Source organism: Cryptomeria japonica, chromosome 6 (genome assembly GCF_030272615.1).
Source record: "Cryptomeria japonica chromosome 6, Sugi_1.0, whole genome shotgun sequence".
Lineage (NCBI taxonomy): Eukaryota > Viridiplantae > Streptophyta > Pinopsida > Cupressales > Cupressaceae > Cryptomeria > Cryptomeria japonica.
This window is the reverse complement of record NC_081410.1, coordinates 7,237,571-7,248,639: the sequence shown is the minus strand read 5'-3', so window position 1 is coordinate 7,248,639 and position 11,069 is coordinate 7,237,571.

The following is an 11,069-nucleotide window of genomic DNA, read 5'->3' as shown; positions in this document are numbered from 1 at the left end:
AAGGGCATAGATATTTTTCAAAATTTTTTTGAATTAGTTTCTTATTTTTCCCAATGCGTTGAACAGAGAAGTTCATGTTCGGTTAAAAACCAACTTTTAATAAAATTAAAAAATCAAGAACATAATAAATTCAAAATATAACAAAATTATATCCGTTGGAAAGCTTGTTTCGAGTACTACCATCTAATATTTTTGGGTTATGAAGATTATTTCATTCGTGTACTGAACCAGAGCTCTGAAGTCATTAATTCTTCAGAACTCTGAAATTTTTTGGGAGAAACTTCCAATTTTGGGGTTTCGATCGAACACATGTTCGATCGGATTGGGTTCGCTCGAACCAAAAGGGGTTCGAGCGAACCCCCATTCGCTCGAACAAGTGAGCTCATTTTGGCACGTTTGATGTTCGAGTGAACCCACTCGATGTTCGAGCGAACCCAACTGAACAGTTTGGTTCGCTCAGACTCCCAGGGGTAGTCCGAGCGAACATTTGTAGTTTGCTCGAACACTGGCAAATCCGAAATTCCCACTTTCGCCAAATTCCTTCGTTGGCAAAAGTGGGAACCAGCTTTGTGAATTCACCCTCTTTAGTTTGTAAAAGTCACTAAATTGACATAAGTATCCATAGTTCTTCATACACACTAATTTATGGTTATCTTTAATTAATCTTATTCATATATTAGCTAACTAATTGGTTAGAACCTTTATCCATTTTGTCATTATTTTTCATAACTTATGGATCTTACTTATATCTTACTTTATGTTGAATGTAGCATTTTGCACTCATATTAATGTTGATTTGTTCAAATGAATAATAGTTAACTTAAGACTTTTATTTATGTAAATATAAATTTACTTAGATTTAATTAGGAATCAATTATGTTAGTTTTTCTAAGGTTAGGACTGGCAGGTCCTTACATTAAGTTAGATAAGGAGCATGGACTTAGATGGAAATTCCTTAATAGAATTCCCTTAGTTTTTCATAAAGATATATACATAAAATATAACATATAAGTATAAGTTATATTTTCTCTTTGTAAATATAACTTATACTTTAAGTTATAGTTTATGTATATATTGTCATGATGTTTGAGAGTGGTTTTAGATCTCTAGCAGTCATAATGTATATTCTAGATTTTAGGAGATCTTATAATTTTTTTAAGTTAGTCAAATTTCAGTAATCACTAAGCCACTATTATCATTCTCTCTATATCTCTATTTCACTCTCTTCGTCTCCCTCAATCTCTAGACCTATCCCTCTTCCTATCACTCTCCCTCTTTCTCTCCCGCCCATCTTTCTATATCATTCTATCTTCTCTCCCCAATATCTAAACCTATGTCTATCACCCTTCTACTTTGTATCTCCTCTCTCTTCTCTACCTACCTCATGCACATTCTCTCCTCTCTATCTCACCTCTCTCTCTCATTCCCCACCTATCTCTCTTTTTCCCTCTATTTATCTCTCTCTCCTCTCTCCCTCTTCCTACATACCTCCCCTCACTCCCTTCATCTTATAATCTTATACTCATTCCAAACCTTGAGACCTTCTCAATATTCATAGCAATTTGAAGAGCCTCGTGCAAACTTTTAGGATCTTCATTCCTTAATCGGTAACTCATCTTTTTGGAAAATGCACCCAAATAAATGATTAAAGCCAATGCATCATTGGTTCTAGTATCCTTCAGCATTTTGTTCAATGTCTTCATAAACCTAATGTTGAAAGTTGAAACCTGTTCACTTTCATTAATGTGAATATTCATGAAATCCATGACCATTGATGCAACACAAACCCTTTCACCAAATTTCTCAATGAAGGTTGATTGGAATTCCTTCCAAGACATGATTTAAATTGGAAGAAAATTCAAGAACCACTCTCTTGCTACATTCTTCAAGGATTGGAAAAATAACCTCATGATTATATCCTCATAGTCCATTTCATCATCATCCATCAAATCATTGAATCTCTTCAAGTGTTTCTCAATTGATTCATGCTCCTAGCCACTAAACTTTGGTATCTCATATCTTATTATGGCTGGTATGACATTTGGGAATCCATGGATTCCGCTAAATTTTATGGCCTTATACCTCTCAACAATAAAACTAATTCTCATACAACATGGCTAAGATTTATTACATGGTGTGACTGCATTTGGAATTACACAAGGGAGCATATGATACATCTTGGACATTTATGCTCTTAAAAAATTTATTTTATAACATGAGACCTTAAAATCAAGTAATACATGATCTAATACAGCCAAGGTCTCAGTCATAAATTGATACAATGTACATGCTTCTCTTTGTATAATGAATACAGTCAAATATATGAGAAACACAAAAAATACGACTTCTTTCCCTATTTTAGTGATATTTTTCACCTATTAGGGCACTTTGCTATTTCATAAAAAATATTAAGGAATACCTAGAAATAAATTGCAGCAACTGTTCATCTTCTTTCTTGACTAAGAATACTAAAAATATTCTTCATAGCTCATGTTTATTTTTCATGGAGTCACCACCTCCTTGGTAGAGGAAAAATTTCAAACAACTGGAAGTCATTCGAGGCACATATTCATTATGGGTTTCTCTCAATAGTAGAGTCACACATTCTCCTTCAAAATAGCTGAAAATAAAACTTTCTCCATGTTAGGAAATATAATGCTTTAAACCCACATTCAAATAATCCATTGAATCCTACATAACCCATGAGAGAAAAGCATGCATACAAGCTTACAGAATCACCATAATACAAAGATTAAAATATACAAGCCACAAGATAACACAAGATGTATCCTACGGAAACCCTCATGAGGAAAAAACCTAGCCTCCAAAAGCATCGATACTCCATTGTATTAATCAGTCATAAAGCAACATAGAGATACAATGAATACCTTTGAATCATCAAGCCATCAAATGCATTCCCATGTATCCAATCCTGAACCCACACATCCCATTTCATGCTTCACAAATACAAACGTCCAAAGGACTCAATACAATGATAGCCCAAAATCACCAGCCGACCTTAATCACTAAACATACATGCTTGCTTTTATAGACCCAAGCTCACACAAAAACAACTAGTGGTAAAGTAAGACCATATGCTTACCTACCCATTCACCCCAAATTTAATATTGGGTACTAAGTTTTCTCTTTTTAAATATCATTCTCTAATATTAAATAAATACAATATAATAATCTCAATGTTACAATACAACTCATCAGGTGATCCTGAGAATATTCCCAAGGAATCTCTACATGTTACACATCCATGTACAACATCACAAAATAAATATTACATTAAATGTCCATGGTAAACCACATAATAAATAAATATTACATTTACAACATTATTATGCAAGATGTGCAACACCTATTTTCCCAACACTCCAGGCTAAAAATTCTTGATCTCGAATAGATTTCAAATTCTAAATATTTATTGACTCTTTACCCACAAGGTTTAACATTGGTTTCCCTAATAGAGTCGTTATTTTGTTGACAATTTTCCTTTATACCTCCAACCTTAAGGACATCAAATTCTCTTGGCAAGGGAAGTAAACCCACAACACTCAATTTGAACTACCAATAGGTTAGAGACAAGAAAACACAATGCAATAAGGCTTCATCAAGCCTTATTTGCTTTGAGCTCTACCTAACTCAGCAAGGTATCCCTATTTCAAACTTGTATGCCTAATATGTTTTCAAACTTGTTATAATCATATAGGTGTTGGAATTTTTGATGATTATGTTGTGATTGTCATTGATGGACACACACTTGTATTGAGATCCCCTTTATATGTATGAGCTTGTGCTCAACTGGTATTTGTTGCAACCAGTATGTTGTATACTAGTCTCTAGACTAGTGATTTTGCAGAATGTGTTTCCCGGTCTGAAGCGGCATGTCGACCCCAAGCGGTTCACAGATCACAAGCAGTACGAGTGAGAAAAGTGGCACAACACATTCTTACCAGTCTTCATTTGTGACAAACCGGCAACCGGTATTTTGTATGAACCGGTAATACTCTGTGATGAGTTACCAACCGGCATTTTGTTATGAGTTACTAATCCACCAATTGTTTGATGGTGATTCTTGTGTTGTGTTACTAAGTATGTCTAGATTCATTGAACCTAGGAAATTGTAATGTAATCCTATTGGACCGACATGAAATCAGATTCCTTTAAAAGGACATCATGTCTAGGGTTTTATGTTGTTGCTGAAAGGGTTAATGTTGAGCTAGGGTTTGAGGTGGAAGTTGAGTTGTTGTGAGAACGATCTTATTTGAGAAGATCAAGTTGTAACTATGAGAGAGAGAGAGAGAGGGAGAAGACTCAAGTAATGCTGGAATGCATTAGCTGTGAGCAATACTGGATCTAACCAAGCAGTTTGTGCTATTAGATAGATCAAACACTTGTTGATTACTCACATCTTTAACAAGTCTATAGCCCTTAACCGAGCCAGCCCCAAAGCCTTTGTAAAATCCTCTAACAAGGTGGTTCACCCATGTGAATCTAAAATCCTCTAACAAGGTAGTCTTTAATTGAACTTATCTCCTAACAGAGATTGAGAATCCTAACAGGATCTGTTCTGGTGAAGAACATTGTAAGACCTTAACCGGTCTGGTTTCTATTCTGCAGATAGTGACTTGTGAGTTCCATCTCACTGTGTTTTTTCCCAGTTGGGTTTCCACGTCAAATATCCTGTGTTATGGTTTTATTGCTTTTGTGGGTGAATGCTTTCTTCACATTTTGGTTTGCATGTGTGGTAATCGGTTTGACTGTCAGACTACTTTACCGATTTATCTTTAGACTGTGTAAGTGTTTTTGGGCAGTAGTTTTTGGCATACTAATTCACCCCCCCTCTTAGTATTCATCAATAGGTTCACAACTGGTAGATATTTCTCATCTTATAAGGGGATTTTTCACAATTACCCTATAGATGTCCTTAATCCTGTAAGCTCTAAGATTGGACTGAGAAAATAATGCATGCACCTCTCAAAGGTACAATGAAGTACTGAGCATGCATGTTGAAATATTCCCATTACACTTCATAAAGAAAGAGAGTAAAGGGGAAGGAAAGATTATTTTAGAGAATGTTTCTGAAAATAACCCTAGGCAATACTCTGCAGTCCAGTGCATACCTAAGGGGACAAAGTCGCACCCACGAAATAAAAGTACAAACCCATATTGCAAAAGAACTCAAACTAGGGAATCTTCAGAATATTAATGCCTAACATTAATATGACTCCGCTTGTTAATTGCATCAACTATTCTTATTAATCTATTATGCAATTCCAGAATTCATTGTAACATGTAAACAGAATTTAATTCCTTCCTTGAAGGAAATCCATAAACATATTCACACACTGATACTTAAAATACCAAGATGAATCAAAATACCCTTGAAATATTAATTCATGAGTTCATAAAAATACTAATGGAGACAATATCTACAACATTAAAACATGTTTTTAATTACTAATTGAGATTTACAATACATAAGGATGGTCCTTCTTTGTGAAACTACTAGAAACCCTAAATTTGCAATGCCCTTCTTCTACCCACCTAGAATAGAGAATTTCATAATCCTTTTCTATATCCTTTGAATTTATTTTATAATATTAAGGAATGCGACAAGCATCAGGGTGTTTACAAATGACTCTTTTTCATTTGGACACATTTCAAGATATATGAAGAAAAGAAACCCTATTTCAAGCACAGAATAAAGATAAAACTAGATTATGTGTACCAAAAACTGTCTGGATGGAGAATAGAACACCATTGAAGTCCAAATTTTATGAGTTGTGCCACCATCATGTTGCAGATGTTTCAGAGGAGGCAAATTTCACACCTTACTAGCTGGAAGAAGAGTCCCACAAACTAGAGGAGGAGCTCACCGAACTAGAAGGAAAGTTGGTAAAGTGGAAAGAGGAGCTCAAAGAGAAATGTTGTAATCAAAGGGGGGTCGCAATCCAACATTCATCTTGAATTAAACAAGTTCTACACCTAAACCATCCACCCCCTATCATTATTGTTCTCCTCTATTCTCCCCTAACCTCTCAGTCATTTGATGGTGAAAGGGAAATTATGGGTAGCTCTTGAAAGGTTCCTTGCAACTAAAAGGGTCTTTCAATGCCCCTTTGACTACCCATTAGATTTTTAATACCCCTTTGACTATAAAAGTAGTCTATTGAAAACTCTTCCACCCAGTATCACAAACTTTACTTCTTAAGAGCACACAATCCTATTCTGCATACAACTGCTTCATCTTTGAGGTTGTTCTCAAACAAACTAGAGGGTTAGTCTCAATATTGTGCTCGATCAATGCATCAATTATTAATTTAACAACTCTCAAGCTCTAAAAATAGCCTGACTTTATAATATCATGTATGCAAGCTATCTTTTTTTCTTTATGCCTTTTAGGAAAACTAAAGCTTTTTGTTATTCTTTCAACCGCCAATTCAATCACTCTCTTGAAAAGCTCTATCACTCGTACCCTAGCAATCTCTTTCACTGCCTCTCTAAATCCCTTGATCCTACTGCATATAAGGATTTATGATTGACTATCTAGAGTTGATCTTGTACAAGCGATATGTCGAGATCTTCTTGTCATTTGATCACAAAAATCACACTTTCTAATTCAAAGTACTCTAATTTCCCTTGTGTCAATATTTTTAATTTTATCCGTCGATTTAAGCAAAATCTATGGCTTCCTATAGAAGCCTGATTTAATATTTGATCTAAACACATGTCATTCCTATTGGGATTTCTTAGAATCCCCATATACCTTAATGCTTCTTTCCTTTACTCAAAACTTGGTGAATTCATCCCTGGTGCCTCGTCGCATGCTGAGCTAACATGTCAAACCACCTTTTCATTTGCTAACATAGCACTCATTTTCTTTTTCTCGAGACTCATTGTGATGAAGAAGATACCCCCAATGAGTTTCGAGTGCCTTTAACATATCCTCAACCACTCTCCTCAAACACTTGTTGAGTTGGAGGTAGAGAATTCACTAATATCTGAGCTCGTAATCTTTCGTGGCATTACTCAGGACTTGGTGGAATAAGAAAAGCACCTTCACCGAGCACCGAGTTCCTTTTGGAAACATCACTTGACCACTACATTGGACAATAACTCAACGTGCTAAAAAGGGCCCTTAAAACCCAGGGCCCACTCTTAACAACTCAAAACACGTGCTTTGAGTTAAGTCCCTAGGACATCATGCAAATAAGGGGGGAGATTCATGGCAGATTAGAACCTAATTCTACCAGCTAAAGAAAAAGACTATGAATTAGAGGTCGATTAATAGAAAATAGAAAACCCTTGAGGGATGGATTTAAGTTATAGCTGACCGAAACAGAAGGTCAATTTTTAAAAAGAGCATGCCCACCCAAAGGCATTTGAATTCTGATTGGAATTTTGATTTCCTCATTGGGTTATCGGGATTTCTAAAAATGAAAAATTGAAGGTACTAACAACCTTCTTTTTCATAAATGATGTACCATTGTGAGAAAAAAGGGTAGAAGGACATCCAAAATGAAAAATTATGTTGTTTAGAAGAAAGCTACAAATTGATTCCATCGTAGTGGATCTTAGCAGAATAGCCTCAACCCACTTCCATTACAAGATTGACCTTCAGAAGAAGAGGGGATATTTTTCCTATAATATCAAGTCCCCAAGTCTAAAACGAACATGGAGAAGCTTGAGTACAAATTTATTATGTAGGAGCTCAAATGAGATTGCTATGTTGTTGGCATTGTGAACATTTCTTAACAAAGGAAAATAAATCTTGTTCCATCATTTGCCAATAATATCCCATATGAATCAACTTATGTACTAATGATTTACCATCAAAGTGTCCACCTAAATGAGCTTCTTGAAGGGCAACTAGTATTTCAACCTTAGTAAGACATCGAAGAAGAAGACTATTGTAAGTTCTACAAAAAATAATGTTAGATAGAATGATATATCAATCTGAAATATTTCAAATCCAAACACGATTATTCTTACTAGCATCATCAAAAAAACTTCCAAACATCATATAGTTGTAGATATGAGAAAACCATTCCCCTAAGTCTGTGTGTGAACACATGAGACCATCAAGTTCAAGTTTGTTAGAAACAATAGGAGAGTAGAGAACTTACACCACAATATGATACACATCTACAATATAGTCAAGGCATACAAGGAAAGTTGTACTTTCCATTGAATCCACATGACGATTCTCTCTCTTGGAAATAATATCTATCATATAAGAAGAAAAAAGATTAAGAAAAGTCAAATACAAACCTTGATACTAAGATAGCTTAAACTTATTAGCTTGATATGTTCCCATGATCTAATTTATAACCAGCTCAGAATTATTGTGAATATGAATATGTGAAACCTCAAAAGCAATCACAACATGCAAGCCTATCAATAAGGGCTTCATAGTCAATGATGTTTGTTAAAACAATGAAATTCAAATTGGATGAAAAGAGGGATTGGATTTCCTTCAAGTGGGATTAAGACTACACCTGTTCTAGAATACATCAGACATCTTGATCCATCGAAATACATTTCCCACATAGGTTCATAGTCAACTGTAAAAAAAAACGCATCTGAGAACAAATCCAAGGAAGCAAATAATTTAGGTAAGGGATATTTCATTAACTAATCAACAATAACTTGACCGTTGAATGATTTTTATGTTATGAACTTAAAGTCAAACTTAGAGAGCAATATTACCCATTTTGCTAGCCTTCTAGAAAGATCGGCCCTAGAAAAGATATGCTTAAGGAGATCATTCTTAACAATTACTCAAGTCTTTGCATGAAGAAGATACTTCCTTAACTTCTACATTGTGAAGACGAGAGTAAGGCACTCTTTTTCTATCGCAAAGTATTAGATTTCATAGTCAACTAGAATACATGGCTAATATAATATACCACTCTTTCTCTACCATCATCATCATCATACTAAACCAATAAGGCTTTCAAATCATTTAAAGGTGATGCTGAAATATAAAGGAAAATTTTTCTATCTTGCATAACCCAAATCAAAATAGGATTATTAGCCAAATAGCATTTGGTAGAATTGAAAGCCTCTTGATTTGCTCATCATCCCATTTAAAATTCACATCTTTCTTCAACAAACATACGAATGGAAGGGTTTGATCGATCAATTGGCATACAAATCTATGAATTTACTGAATATTCCCATGTAAACTATGAAGTTGTGATATTTTCTTAGGTAGAGTCGTATTAACAACTGCATCAATCATATTCCTATCAACTTAAATTCCATGCTAAGAGAATAAACCATAGAATTTTTCCAACATCCATGCCAAAGACAAACTCAAGAGGATTTAGTCTCATCTTATAGATTCGAAGCCTTTCAAAGATAGATGAAGATTCATAATGTGATCTTGATGAATTACAGACTTAGCCAAGATGTCATCGACTTACTCTTCTAGTATCTTATGAATGAAGTCATAAAAGATGATAGTCATCACATCGTTATAGTTTTCTCCAACATTCTTCAACCCAAATGGCAAAGAAAGTAGTTGAAGGAGTTGTAAAGGTTGTCTTATATTGATCTTTTAGGTTAATAATAATTTGATTGTAACCCAAGACTTCATCCATGATGTAAAGTAAGGCATGGCCTATAGTCGAATCAACAATCATATCAATATTAGGAAGTGGAAAATCATCCTTAAGTGAAGCCTTCTTAAGATTGTAGAAATTAATGCAAGCTATCAAATGTGATGATTAGGTTTACTAACAGTGACAATATTAAGATTTTAGAAGCTTTTCTATCTCATCCTTGATTAACAAGGCAACCATACAATTCATCTTTCAGAACTTATGATTAACATGCTTGGCATCAGGACATAGGATGATGTTATGAACCACCATGAACTCGTTAAAAGCAAGCATATCCTCATATGACCAAGAAAAAATATTAGAATTCAGATGCAAGAGATCATAATTTGATTTAGAATCTTCTAGAGAAAGGAATTTTCCATTCTTAATAACTTTCTCAAAATATTTAGCATACTTGATAACATCAGTAGTATCCCCTTTAAGGAGAGTACTATGGTCTTTAGGATGTGGTGAAAATAGACTTTCATCATCACAATTTAAAGAATCCCACGTATTAGAATTCATAACACATTCTCTAAAGTATGCTTGACTATTCAAACAATAAAGGAATTGATTCTTATGATGATAAGAAGGAAGATCATAATACACACCTAATAATTATTCTAAAACCTCCTCTAAAGAGAAAATATCTAAAGAAACTTCATTGGAGTTCATACTACTTTCAATATACTCAAGATGAATAAGCTTAAGAGAGAGAGATTTAGCAGAAATTGCATTAACATTCAACCTTGATTTAGCCTTAGAGGATGTGGTGTAGTATCCATTTCCAATATTAGAGTGATGAGGTTCAGCCTCTAGAGGGATTTGAATGCCTTCCTCATCATGTCCACAACCCATAGCTCCATAGCCATATTTAGAGACAAGATCATACCACAACCCATAAATAAAGTGTAACTCATGAGAGGTCAAGGGATTTGTATAGAAGAGATGATCAACATGGTAATTATCTCCTAGCTTCATAGATTCATAATCATCCTTTTTAGTCGAGGCGAATGAGATCTTAGGAATGTTTAGATGGACGGAATCTACCTTGTATTTACCAAGATAAGACAATAAAATCCAAAGCTCCCAAGTCATCATCTAAACATACATTCACTTTAGAAGGAGATTATTTAGCAGGAGTATCTACTTGGAAATTTCAGCTTTTGGAGGAGCTACCATACGAGGGTCCTCTTTGGGAGGATCATGTGTCTTAGGAGATGACTCTTCATGAAAAACTCATTTTGGGCTTTCCTTTTAGGGGATACCATAGAATTAGATGTCGGCATGTCTGAAGACAATGGCGGAATGTAGTTCTGAAAGGTAGGTGCAATGAAGCTTGACCAACTGCTACCATTTGACATAAATGCATAGCATTATGGTGGGTCTTGATCATAACTACATGATTCTTAGTAACACACTTAATAGAATCATGAAGAGTAGATGAAACTT